This window comes from Aulonocara stuartgranti, assembly GCF_965226115.1.
Source record: "Aulonocara stuartgranti genome assembly, chromosome: 15".
NCBI classification, from domain to species: domain Eukaryota; kingdom Metazoa; phylum Chordata; class Actinopteri; order Cichliformes; family Cichlidae; genus Aulonocara; species Aulonocara stuartgranti.
The window spans coordinates 19,028,008-19,042,459 of NC_138951.1; the positions used below are offsets into that span (position 1 = coordinate 19,028,008).

The 14,452-nt window shown below is 39.2% G+C and overlaps 1 protein-coding gene and 1 long non-coding RNA gene across 3 annotated transcripts in view; one reads left to right on the forward strand and one right to left on the reverse strand.

Moving 5' to 3' along the window:
• Window positions 1-14,452, forward strand: part of LOC309688873 (exostosin-1) — a 368,281-nt gene that overhangs the window by 18,896 nt on the left and 334,933 nt on the right. The gene's annotated exons all lie outside the window — the stretch shown is intronic.
• The window catches only part of LOC309688890, a 59,996-nt gene continuing 51,832 nt past the window's right edge, over window positions 6,289-14,452 (reverse strand). Inside the window, exon 4 of the long non-coding RNA XR_014271185.1 lies at window positions 6,289-6,305. This is a non-coding gene — a long non-coding RNA (uncharacterized lncRNA). The remainder of the gene's footprint in view (window positions 6,306-14,452) is intronic.

The following is a 14,452-nucleotide window of genomic DNA, read 5'->3' on the forward strand; positions in this document are numbered from 1 at the left end:
CGAATAGATGCACCTTGATTATTTCTGCAATAATCAGCTAATCATCCTACATATTAAGGCCTGGAGTTTTAGTTAAGTTTGTATCAGATATCAGCATGTTTGGTAGCAGCAGACATGGTTGAACTCTGGAAAAATTTGTCCCAGCACATAGAATCTGGATTTTTGTTGTCTCTCAGTTGTACATGTCTAGAATTTGTTGCTATCAGCATGCCCTTTATACTGGTTTGTAGTGCAGACTGCTGGTGGTGGTGTAATGGTTTCTTGGCACACTTTGGGCCCTCAGTACCAATCAGTTCTGAATGTTGTTGCTGACCATATGCCTCCCTTTATGCCCCAATCTTCTAATGGCTACCACCAACAGGATAATGACCCATGCCACAGCAAAGGCTGTCTTGATTCAGTGTCAGGGGGTTTGCTTATTTGTTTGAGATATGAAAAAAGAGATGTAAAAAGAAAAATTGATTATTTGTAAAAACAAGCACGAGTGCCTTCCAGCTCATACACTACACTCTGCCAGTTCTCATAAGCAGACACAACAGTACATCCTACTATAGGCGTAACCAGCAAAAACTTTGCAATTAATTTGTTTTAAGCATTTGCATTTATTACAATTTTCTGCAGGCAAGACAACATAGAGGAAAAATATTTTTCCCAGAGCAAAAGCTGGAGTGTCCTTGAATAAAAAGCTTTTGATCTCTGACAGCACCATGGTGAATTCAAGGATCGATTAATAACCATTATTTTGACTTCTCACAAATTTACTTCCACAGCTTTTGTTTTCAGTGTCAATTTTTATTTTATGAACTAGTATGAGGTAGCAGGAAAAAATGATCGAAAATACATGGAAGGGGTCAAACAAAAACGACTACTGCTTTGTGGAACATCTTTAAGCAGATGCCCCTCATTCTCCTTCAGTCTCTCTATTTTCTTCTTTAATAAGAGCTCTTAAAAATCCAATACATGAAAAAAAAATATTCTATTGCCAGACAATAAAGAAGGTCTTTTAGATTTAAATGAATAATAACCTAACCATAACAGTAATGTACTGTATTTTTGGCAAAACAATGTACCTGCACAGTTTCATATTTTCATCTGTTACGTTCTTACACATGTTACGTATTTTTAATTGTTTTTAAAGATTACAGAAAGGATGCTGGTTCAGTGCCACACAGCGAGAAGGCCTTGGATCAGATTGTTGCCGGCCTTTGTGTGTTGAGTTTGCGTTTCCTCCCTGGGCTATTGTGGATTCTTTGTGAACAGGTTTTCTCCTTCAGTCCAAAGACAGTATGTTTGATTTACATTAGATTGGATTCTAAATTGGTTGTAAGCTAGAATATGAGAGTGAGTGGTTATCTGCCTGGGTGTGAGGTGGGATAGGCTTCAGCCCTCCCATGACCCTGAACTGGATAGATGTTAAGGAAACGGATGAATATATGGGAAATGACAGAAAAGATTCAATAATAAAGAAATACAAAGTTATCAGTGTTTCTTTTAGTAATGTATTTATTGTACGTGTAGAGCTTTTACAGCACTGATTCTGGGAAATAATGAAAACCCATGAAAGATTCAGTTTCACAAAACAAACTTGTCCAGCTCATATAAGCTCCTATACACACACACATGCACACACACACACCCCTAGACCAAGGCAATGTGGGATTTGGTTAATAATAAATAAAAAAGTACAGCCTTTAAACAATATGTTCCTAAGTATCACACTGGGAATTTATTCCTGAAAAGGCACATGCAACTGTTTCTTATTACCGCTGACAAACACACACATACATTTACATGTTCACATTCTCACACACACAGAGACACACACTATACCTAGCACCAGAGGAAGGCAACTGTTTAATAGTTTCAGTATCGCTGCCATAAGCTCTTCTCGCTCCATAACCGTGTCAGCAGGGATTTACAGCTCATTGGTTCTCATTATGAAAATGTGATATTGCACTTTGAAGCCCTGCGGCTATTCTTGGCCTATAGACTTCTGCAGTGTCATGGTTTACAGGCGGAGGGAAGCAGCCAGCAGCCTCATCCTCATCCTGCAGGTGCACAGAGGTGAAAAGACATCAGTTTTTACAATATGGTTTATTTGGCATTTTCCTCTTTAAAAAAACATACATCACATCATCAATAGTAATAAAAATGATACAATTTACTTCCTATTAACATTTAGTTGTATGAAGACAGTTACCAGCAAGAAGTTTAGTTCCTTTTTGACCCAAATATGTATCTACTATGTTTAGTATGTGTGTGTGTATCTATAAGAAAGAAGCAGGACTACAAACATTTCTGCATTTATGTTGCTTCTATTTTTAATTATGAGACTAATAACTGTGTATCTGAGTCATCTTCATCAGGCTCCAGCTTTTCCCAGTTTGATATCTTTTGCATTTACCCTTTATTAGACAGGATCATTTTGACGTGTGTGTGTGTGTGTGTGTGTGTGTGTGTGTGTGTGTGTGTGTGTGTGTGTGTGTGTGGGGTGGTGTAGTGTGGAGTGTGTGTGTGTGGGGGGGGGCATATGCGATGCATTAAATTGTCTGCAGTTAATGTGAACCTAAACCTAACCTCTTGACTAGAATAGAGTAATCCTTTAATTGTCCCACAAGGGGAAATTTGGTTGTAACAGCAGCAGGAAAAACACATACAAACAAACAGGACACAGAAGAGAAACATTATTAAAATTAAATACAGATAAGAGGCAAACCCAGGTTGTAGTGTGAATCGGTTGATAAAATAGTGGAACTTACAGCGCTGATGTAAACATCTATGTTTGTTGGGAGCAGTTTTGATTGTACAATCTGACAGCTGCAGGGAGGAAGGACCTGCGGAAACGCTCCTGCATGCATCCTATCAGCAACTGACACGTTTATTAGAAAACGAGACATTTAAATTGCACTCATTTAAAAGACAGAGTTTGGATGTAATGCCCCTTTAAATGATCCAAACTTATTGATGTGGATAACTGCAAAACACATTGATATATTTATACACATATATATATATATATATATATATATATATATTTTTATATTTATTTGTGTGTGTGTGTGTGTGTGTGTATATGTGTATGTAGTTTTTTTGGTTTATGACTAGTTCAGTAATTTATCTTCAATTAAATTCTATTTTTTTCCAGACCATCTATTCATCATTTTACAAAGCTCAGATTTGTCATCTTCATTTTGCTGCCTTTTCTTACTAACTTACAAATATAGAATATATTATCGTTTATGCCAAAAATGACCCTGACCCTGTAAAACTAAGACTGAAAAAGAGCAAAGTGTTTGTTTAAATATAATCAGAACAGATTAAGTCTTATCTGTGTCTCTCCTCAGGCAGATACAGCTGGATAGTTGCTGCTTATCACATGCTTACACACTCAACAACCCAGCAGTCTGCTCCTCCTCTCCTCCCATCTTTACTTCTTTCTTGTGTCATTACTTGCTTTTTTCCTTTCCTCTCCTTTGCTTTTACCCACAAGCCTACTCCAGGTTTACGTTTGACATCCTCTCGTATTTCCAGACTCCCCTTTAATTTAATTTCGTCTCTTGATTGTTCCCCTAATCCTTTCTCTACTCTACCTGGCTTTTCTCTTTTCTTCCATTCCCCTCCTCATTTACTCACCTGCTCATTTGATATTTTTCTCCTCACGTCTCCGTGTCTCTGTCACAGTGTGAGGTCTGGTGCCAATCTTGTAGCGTGACAGCAGGTTGACATCAGAGCATTTCAAGGTTGGGATCAGACCAAAAATAAGGCGTTGTGATGATAATGTGTGTGTCGGCTTGATGCCTGTTAGTTCATCCTTACATGCTGAGAGTTTGATGTGCCTGAGGCGAGATACAGACACACACGCAAACAGAGTCGGTCATAAATACAGAGGGAGATACCCTCAGGGTTGGTGAGGTGAAAATGGTGCGAGGCTCTTTGACTCTTGACAACAGAATCGTAACAAACCATTTCTAGTCTGTCTGCTGTTTTCTCTGTAATATAAGTGCTGTGTGTGTTCAGATAATTCACACTGACCCCTTTAAATGATTGTTTTATGTCATCGCAATAAATGTCTAAATATTTTGTTGATTTTAGTCAATTTGTACGGTTATTTATTTGATCTATTTATTTGAGTTGTAACACTTCTTTAATAAATTTGTCTTAAACTGGGAAAACACGTGTGTGCACACTTAACACGTGCGTAGCCCTTTATAATATGGATGCAATTTCCCTAGAATAATATGGAGCTCCAGTGTGCTTTAGCCAAAATTATGAAGGAACAATGCAATTTTATTTACAAAAAATTTAAGTGATTTATTCTGACGGATGGCTGTCCTGATGCCAATCTGTGTGACCAACCTGAGTGATTTTAATCTACAGAAGGTTCTGATTCAGAATTATTCAGTTTAGTTAAACAAGAAATCCAATTACTGAAATAATGTTTTCTACAGAAGACATTTGGGCCTTTTAAACACTTGATAGCGAGAATAAAAAGAAGTGAATACATATGGTCTGACTGTCTGGGTCAATTGCACGTCAAAATGTTGTGTGAATAATGTCTTTTTATGTGTTAAAACTGTGCATTTGGATCATTTTCTACATTTGCATGCTGTATTTCCTTCTCAAAAGTAAAATATGCACGTGTGGCTAAGCTCTCACAAAGCAGAGACACGTTGCAACAGTAGCAGGCTAAAATGGACAAAATTCTTTCAGGGGAAGGGTGTAACACAATCCTGTGTCCACAGTTATACAATGAGTTGTGGTCCTTGACTTGTAAAAGTCAGATAATGTGACATGGAAAGACAGAACTACTACATAAGAGCAGGAGGTTTGTGCTTTGATTTTTAGGATCAGCTTCAGAACCTTTACGATCCCAAGTGATACTAATTTAAAGGACTACAGAAGAGTACAACGTACAGAATCATTCGATTTCTTATTTTTGCAAAGCAGATGGTATGCAGTTTTCATGTTTGTTGTCCAAAAGAGCTAAACATTCATTTGAATATGAGCAGTTTATGTGCTTTTTCTCACTCAAACAAAAACAGCCCAGTGTGCTTTAATCTGCGTCAGGATTTATTGTATAATCTGGTTCACTTTTGTTCCATGGGCTGACTCATAAAAGTAAGGTATTACTATCGGTGGTTGCGCCGCTGTGTTGGCACATCTAACCTGTTCTAGTAATTGACTTGTGTTATTTTTAATGGGCCCATATGTTGTTCCTGCTGACTGTGGCACACAGGAACACATCAAACACAAACTGCACTGCTGCTGTTTGACACCTTGTCAAGATTTCCTCTGGATATTTCGTGTTGGTGTTGGTACCTTTTTGTTTCTCTATATATCCACTTTTAATGCTGTTCAGAAAAGAACAAACCTGAAAAAAAGACCTCATATTCTGTGATGGGGCCTGACAAATGAACCATTTTAGTGCTATTAGGATCAGTGCGCTAGTGTGTCACTCAGTCTTTAAGTGATGTAGTTTATATAATTCAGTTAATACTTATAAAAAAGTCCTAACTAAATTAACCCTCCTGTTATGTTGGTTTCCAGGAACACCAATTATGCTCCTGGGTTAATTTGACCCGGGGCAAATTTACTCATCCAAAAGCGCCAGAAACACTGGCATTAATTATTTTACAATTTTCTTTTATGATTTTGATTTTTTCGTTTTCTGTAGTGATGCAGATGACATGTGTAATGTCATCTGCATCCACTGTTGTGGAAGCTAATGAGGTTCCTTATAAATAAACAAATAAACAAATGTGACATCTCTTCTGTTCTGGGTCAATCTAACCCGCAACATAACAGGAGGGTTAAATAGTAAGAGACAGCAGATTTATGAAAAAGCATAAATACCCACAACAGGTGGACCTATGTGAGTATATAATATCATAAATCATTATCATAAATGAAATCAGTATATCATTAATTTTCAAATTACAATGTTATTTTTAAAACTTACATCCAGAATTGGAAACTCTTTTGTCAAACACCTTGTTGGTAGTCTATGCAAAAGAAATTGAAATTACTTTAAAGCAACATTAATAGTCAATTCACACTGATTTAATCTGACTCAATGAGAGACAATCTGAAGATGGTTCAGACACTTACAGGAAGATTTATTTTTTATTTTTTTTTAACAGATGTGTTGTGCTTAATTTCTGTGGTTATAAAATATGAAGAATGAATAATAAAATCCAACCTGATGGAGGAGCAGTTTAGGCCTGTTGCTTCTGTGGGAGAAAGTTGCAGGTTCAAATCAGTGAGGCCTCTGGGGCGTGTGCATGTTGTCCCTGCGTGAGCTCCATCTGGAAAATCCAGGTTCATCCCACATTTCAAAGACATGAATGTTAAGTAAACTGTTCATTTCAGATCTACTGTAGGGTGTGTTTCTCTCTCTGCGTTAGCCCCGTGATGGACTGGTAACCTATCTATTGTGTGTCCCACCTCACCAGCCCTCACATCAACCCGAATTGGATACGCAATTACAAAAGTGCATGGCTGGATCAAAAGCAATCAATGAAAAAGAGCTCCTTTGCCCTCTATTTTACTGTAAAAAATGTTATAAAAAGTTCAGAACTTTGAAACATGGAAGAAATGCCAGCTGACTCCATAAAGTGTCATATACTAAAGATCTAGTATTTTGTGTTTGATTGGACAGTGCATTATTTGACCTCGTGTTGCATTACAACCAAAGTTCAAATTCAAATTCAAATTTTATTTGTCACGTACACAGTCATACACAGTACGATATGCAGTGAAATGCTTGGACAACTGCTCGTGACCTAAAGAAAACAAAAAAGGAAAAGGCTATGAATAAGATAGGAAATAAATATGAAAAATTAAAAAGGGAAATAAATATGAAAAATTAAAAAGGGTAAATTTTACTAGGAAGGAATAAAATATAAATTAAGGTTAAAAAGGAAATTATGGAGCCACCCAGGGGACATGGGAGAAAAAAAAATTAGGGAGGAAAAAAAAAAAATTAGGGAGGAAAAAAAAAAATTAGGGAGGAAAAAAAAATTAAGACGGACTTTTGCGAGATCTCGCAAAAGTATTGCGAGATCTCGCAAAAGTATTGCGAGCGCTCGCAAAAGTCCAACAATGGCGGCAGCTACTTAGTTGTAATATTACTCTTTCTGGGTCACAAAATACACTTTTAAGATATTTTGAGGCGTGAATGTAGTTGTGTAAACGTCAGATACCTGCTCGGTTTACAAGACATCACATATTTGCAAAAGTGCTCCGACGTTTTTGGAGATCTGACACCCACTGGCTCGAAGCTAACGGGAGGTCGAGACCTACTACAGCCGGGAGGAACACCGCTTTCCCGGCACATCGTGCCTCGACCTCCCGGTCGGCTTCGAGCTGGCGGCCTCCGAAGAATGCGGCTAAAACTTTTGCGAGATCTCGCAATACTTTTGCGAGATCCCGAGTTTGTTTTGCGAGCGCTCGCAATACTTTTGCGAGCGCTCGCAATACTTTTGCGAGATCTCGCAAAAGTCCGTCTTAATTTTTTTTTTTCTCCCTAATTTTTTTTTTCCTCTCTAATTTTTTTTTTTTTTTTCCTCCCTAATTTTTTTTTCTCCCATGTCCCCTGGGGGGCTCCGTAGGAAATAACTGTACAACACAAATTAGAATGAAGGGTAAATTTAACTGGGAAAGAATAAGATAAAATATATAAATTAAAGTTGAAAATAAAATAACTGTACAACAAAATACACAATATAGAACTATATAAGAATGTATGAAGAAATATAAATAAATATATATACACAATAACAGCAGCTGTACAAGTATTAACTGGAAATGAAGAATATAATGTCCAGTGTTGTGCAATCCACATTATGTCTTCTGCAGTGCAAATATGCTTAAAGTGATTTAAGTGATGAAGTGAAAACAATGTCCAGAATGTCCAGTGTGTGTGTAAGAACTGTATGTGTGGGTCAGTACTGTGTGGTGGTGTGATTCAGAGACCGTATTACCTGCGGGAAGAAGCTCCTCCTCAGTCTCAGTCAAGTTAAGACAGATTCAGCTTATGATGATCCACTCACTGCTAAATAGGACTGGCAGAATGAATTGCCTGTACTGCTCTCAGGCTAGCCTGAATGCAGTCTTAGAAGAGTATGCAGCTCTACTTTAAAATAATTTATACTTCAAAATAATCCCTATTTATGTTTTACACAGTTTGGGGGGCCTTGAGTTCAACCTCTGTTTGAATCAAGTCATTTAATCCCTCTGTTTTAAGCCCAACCTTCCACTGAAACCAGCTTTCTTCTGACTTCCTGTCTCTCGCAAATGGCTTTAAACAACATGTGGGTGGGGGAGAGCGCCTGAGATGATCTTTCTGGGAAAATCTGTTCTCACCAATATCATACATAGGCACAATGTGGAAAAAAAATCAGCCTGCTACATTGACCTCAATATTTAAAACATTGGCTCTGTGATCATCCACCACTGTCACAGTATATACTGTAACAGGATTTCTGGCTACACAACCCTTTCTACCCTGGTATCTAAACGGAAAGTTTATCAAACGTGTTACACGTCAGCTAAAATGTGCAGCGGTAAATTTCCATCATTTGTTTTGAAAGGAAACTTGTGAATCTCACAGAGGCTCATATGTCTGCTATCTTGTGACAGCAGTTGGTCTTTTTATCCAACTTCATTTCTAGCTGTGACCTGCTTTGTGTGAGAATATGAGTATTTGTTTGTGTACAAGCATGAGCATGCACCATCACCACCCTCTCATGTGACCCTGTCTGCAATCTGCTGACAGCTTCCTTGTTGTTTTGTTTATTTCACGTCGCCATGTATTTGTTCCATATGCATATGCATGAGCAAACGCGCGCACACACACAAATGCAATTTTCTGCAACTCCCCTGCACAAGCGATGACACATTCCCCTTTGAGTGCTATGGCTGCCGATTGGAAACTCAGACACACTCTCAGAAGTAAGCGTTCAAAGTCATTTCTGTTTGTAAACGCTGAAGGCGAATTGGCCACGGCTGCTTCTAAGACGCTGCGTGTCAAAGCTGTTGGAGGGCTGCGGAATAAGAAAGCAGTTTAATCGAAAGTCTAATCTCCATTCTTATTACCTCCTACTTCTCCTTCTGACTGTGTGTGTGTGTGTGTGTGTGTGTGTGTGTGTGTGTGTGTGTGTGTCACAGATACTCACAGCTCAGAGGGGTGTTCACACTCGTGCAGTCACTGGGCTTCCTCTTTTTCCAAATGAATTATTCATTTATTTTAAATTTATGCTATATGTTATTGTCATAATTATCATTGTTTTTATCATTACTTATAGCCTGAAATATTTTTCTGCACATGTCATTTTGTTTTGCACCACCTATGCTCTGTAGTCTGACAATACTTGTTTGATTTTATTTTTCAGTGGCAAGCTCATCTTTTTATCTGTTTCCATAATCTTTTACTTAAGGAACAGCATGAAAGGGTGTTGGCTACCTGTTACTAAATGCATTTAGATGGCTGTCAGAAAAGGAGGGTGTAGATGTCTTTGGATGTCTGCAAAGAAGTCCTTTTTAATAACTTGCTGTATGGGAGGTGGAATTGTGTGATACAAGACTTTAGAAAACTGTGCAGCAATAACTTGAAGTAAATGTTTTTTGTGTGACTTTCAGTTTCTCACATTGTTGTAGATGTTGTTCCACTCCTCTTTACGCTTCAGTTTATTGAGGTTTATGTACATTTTTTTTATGCACAGCTCGCCATCAGGCTGTGATCTGAACTTTTTTTTTTTTTTTGACCATTTTAATGCTAAAGTATTTTGTTTTGACGGTCTTCAGTTGTAGATTTGCTGCTGTCCTTGGAACTACTGATCTGTTGCACGACTCAATTTTGGCCTAGCTTTAGCTGCTGAGATGAAGGCCTCACATCTAAATCTAGAATACTTTGATATATAAAAGGAGTTCATGGATGACTCATTGACTGCAAGGTACCCAGGACCTATGACTGCAAAACAAGCCCAAATCGTCACCCCCCCCCTCACCACCACCACCACCATTTAGATTGATTAGGAGAAATGTTTCATCACTCATCCAAATGACTTCTTCAGTCTCAGCTAGACTGAAGAAGTCACTTAGATGACTGACGAAATGTTTCTCTCACTGAAAACGTTACTTCCAGATGAACAGAACACTGATATTTGACACTGATGGTTTTGCTAATATGTTGCCTTTTGTTTTCACCAAACATGGTGCTGTGCATTATAGCCAAACATTTCCACTTTAGTCTGAGGTGTTCTACTCCAGTACTTGAGAGATACTTTCCTACTCCAACACAGCTGAATTAAAGGTTTGGATAAACCTCTTCAGCATGCCATCGAGTTCGGCAAAGGCCCGGTAACAAGCTGTTCATTTGATTCAGGTGTGTCGGAACAAGGATGCATTGAAAAGCTGCAGGATAGTAGCTCTCGAGGACTGGAGTTGGACACCACTGCTTTGGAGCAACCATCAGATGCAATTTTGCAAACCCAAGCTGTGCAGCTGTGGTCATTTATGGGTATTTTCACCTGTCAACCCTTCCAAAGAAGAAGTACTGTTATTACCTTAATATTAATATTTACAGGTTTTAATAGGACTATAGTGTCTGAGATGCAGGTCCTGTAGTTTCTCTGAGCATTGCACGGTCTAACCTTATCCAATCATTTAAATCACGGTTAAAAACCTATTTGTTTAATCTCGCTTTTCCTGCTTGTTAAAGGTGTTTTAATGTTTACTTACCATATGTACGAGAATATGCACAAGGGGGATTGTCAGGAAAGAGATGGCTATTTGGGAACACATCCCTTGTATTAATATTTTGAAAAACAAGTTACCGGTACATATTTGCATAACTTTTTATGTATATGTATAAGTACCGGTAATTATAAGTACGAAACATGTACTGTGCTTCATAAATGAGTAACAAATGTAGTGTATAACAATAACCTACAGCACACCAGAAAAATAGATTCAGACTACCTTTTAGGCTCAGGTGCAGTGACACGGCTTTAACAAGAAGAAAAGCCAGTCATTCACCACCATCTTTCTCTTCTTCCTGTGCACTAAAACCACCAAAGTCCTCTTCTCCAGTGTCGGAAACGAACAGGCTCAGGATGGCTTCGTCATCCACTCTCCGCTTCTCTCCTTCGTTGTCGCTTTCAAAACCAAAGAAATCCTCGCTGTCAGTGTCGGAGTCGAACACCCTCTGCAGGGCCGTGGCGGTGTCCTCCTCTCCATCACGCAGCAGTCCAGCCCTTCGAAATCCGTTGGTGATTGTGGATGTTTTCACACTTCCCCACGCTGTCAGAATCTGGCAGACTTGGGCAAAACTTGCTCTTCACATGCGACCAGTTTTGGTGAATGATTTATCGCCGCTCGTCATGGTAAATGGCCTGTATTTATATAGCGCTTTACTAGTCCCTAAGGACCCCAAAGCGCTTTACATATCCAGTCATTCACCCATTCACACTCACATTCACACACTGGTGATGGCAAGCTACATTGTAGCCACAGCCACCCTGGGGCGCACTGACTGTCATCCACGCCTCCCACTGCACGGGTAGTGCTACGTTGAACACACGATTCACACTGATGTCGAGTGGCTGCAGGTGCTTCGTTGTGCCTCCAGGAATCACAGCTGGAATCGAGTTTGTGCTCTTAATGGCTGCTTTCACAGAATCTGTGATATGGGCCCTCATGCTGTCCAAAAAAAGCAACGCTTTCTTTGGCAAAATAATCCTCCAGGTCGCTTCCCATAGCACTCTTGCAGCCATTCCTTCATTACGCTTTCCACCATTCACCCTTTCTTGTTGACTTTAACAGAGATGTCGCTCGGGATCTCTTCTCTTGACATAGTCATCCACTTAAAAATCACCGTTGGTGGAAGTTTAAACCCTGATGCTGTGCAGCCCAGCACACAAGTGAAATTCGTTCTGTCATGGGCAGTGGTTCTCACAGTGATGGTTGATTCACCTTGCTTGTTGATTCACCTTGCTTGTTAACAGTCCTAGTGAGGGGCAGGTCAAACGTCAACGGCACTTCATCCATATTTATGATCTCGTCCAGTCCGACGGAATATTTGTTTATCTTTCTTTGTGTGAAATTGCGGAAGTTTTCTTATTTTCTCTGCATAGTCGGGAGGGAGTTGATGACACACAGTCGCCCGCGCCCTGATGGACAGTCCTTTTCATTTCATAAATCTGTGACACCAGGATGGCCCACCTCTGAAATTTTCTATCTTCATTTCGTTGGCGACTGTCTTGGCTTTTAGTCGGATCTGCACAGTTGAAACACCTCGCCCGTTTGCTCTCTGTGTGTTCACCCAGTCTTCAATACAGTCTTCAAGTTTGGGCCATCTGCTCTTATTTCCTCTGAAAGCTTTTTTTCGTCTTTTTGCACTGAGCCAGTTCATCACGCTGGTGTCTCCAACGTCTCACCATTGATTCGTTTATACCAAGGGTACGTGCAGCAGCTCTATTTTCCTTGCTAAGAGCCAAATCTACTGCCTTTAATTTGAAAGCTGCATCATATGCATTTCTTTTGTTTGCCATACTGAGGGTTTGTGAATGAAAGCTTCCTTTGCTCCTGTAATACTCCTCTTGCTCTTGCTTATCAAGTTTGTTTTTCACGCTGCTTTGTACAGCACTACGTTGCCTGGCGGACGGACATGTGCCCAGCATACCACTCTTATACCCTTGCACTCTTGTGTGTCTGATCACATGCCCTTCCGCCAGGCAACGTAGTGCAGTACAACTGCAGAACAACCAAAAAAAATCCTCTTACGATATCACAAAAATCATGGACAATCCATAGAAAAGCCGCACCTGACTAAAAGCCACAGGGTTCAAAGCTTGTGCAAAAACTAGCGGCTTATAGCCCGAAACTTACGGTAATTTTTATAATTGTAGAACGATGCTTCAGATCGTTTGGAAATGGCCTTAAAACCTTGACATTGTGGTAACACGCACCTGAATGGTCCAGACCAGCAAACTGCCAAAAGTTCTGCTTTTATAGATGTGCTCACATTTACTGATGATAGGTTAATCAAGTGCATTTGATTAGCAGCATTGAGCTGCTACATGCTCTCCTAATTCTTGCGGAAGCAGAACTTAATTTTTCAAAGGACTGCTCAGAGGCCTTGTGAAGATTTTCTTTTTCACATAACTGTAAGAGGTGTGATCAAAAGTTTTGCTTTATAAAAATCCTACCTAAATTAATTTTGGCTACTTCAGTGTGTTTCTTGTTCAAATCTGGGCAGCTTCCAGCATTCTGTCTACATGTGACTACTGGTTTTATTCTACGGATGGGGACAAATTGTTGACAGCTAAATCTGGTGAGAAGGATAACTTGGTGAGGCCCACAAACGTTGTTTTTAAAGCACTGTGCACACAATGGCACAATTGCACATACTACAATATAGATTGTTTCTGACAAATTCTCATCCTTAGATGTCTCTGAATGTTACCGTAGAACTTTTCTTTAAGAGTTTGATTTTGGAAGAGTTTTTCATGCTCCACACATCTGTTAAAAAAGACAAGCACCTTACTCCTTTCTCCTTATGCAAAGTTAATTTGACACAGACGTTAATTCCTGCTTCCATATAAGCATGAGGTCTGTGGCGACATGCTACATGCTCATACGTACATGTAAGTGGTTATACAGGTATCTAAAGAGTAATCTAAAAATAACATCCCCTCTGGAAGAAGTCCAGAAACGTATATGTTTTAGGTATAAGCTGAAATAAAATAAACTTGGACATGAATACTGTTCACATCAGTTTTTCTCAGTGTTGTTTCATATAATGTGGAGAAAAACAGTGAGATTCCACAATAACTGTGATCCAGCTCTGATTGCACAGATATTGCTCAGCTCGCATGTAGTTTTTTCAAATCCATGGGAAAGTGCTTGGCTGTCTTTAGTTTGTTAGATGTTTGCATCTCTTTAACAGACACTTGTTTATCCCATCTCTGCCATTTGGCTCTAAATACACTGCGTAGAGTTTGTGTGTTGAAAGCTTTGCCCACAGTTTCCCGTGGGGCGAGTAGTGAGCGACACTTAGGTCCAACAGTGAGCTGAAGGCTGCACAGACTGTTGGGTCTCTATTGGATCAGAAACCTTTTTACACAAATGGAAATAGTGCACGGGGAGCCTTTAGCTCAGTGTTTTATGTAGAGAACTAAATAGAATGTTCAGTATTTCTGGAAAATAATCTGACTGGAGGATTCATCGATGGGGATTTCAGGTCTGTGAGCCAAAGGGAAGAGAACAGGGTTCATGTGGACAAATACACTGCTTATGGCTGTGTGTTGGATGTAAAACACACAGTAACGCACATGAAATAGAAATAAACCTAACCCAATAAAACCTAAATGCTTTCACCATATGGTTAAATTAGAAAATCCTTTTACATAAATTTATAGCAACTATTTGCATTAATTATTTTGGGGTACTT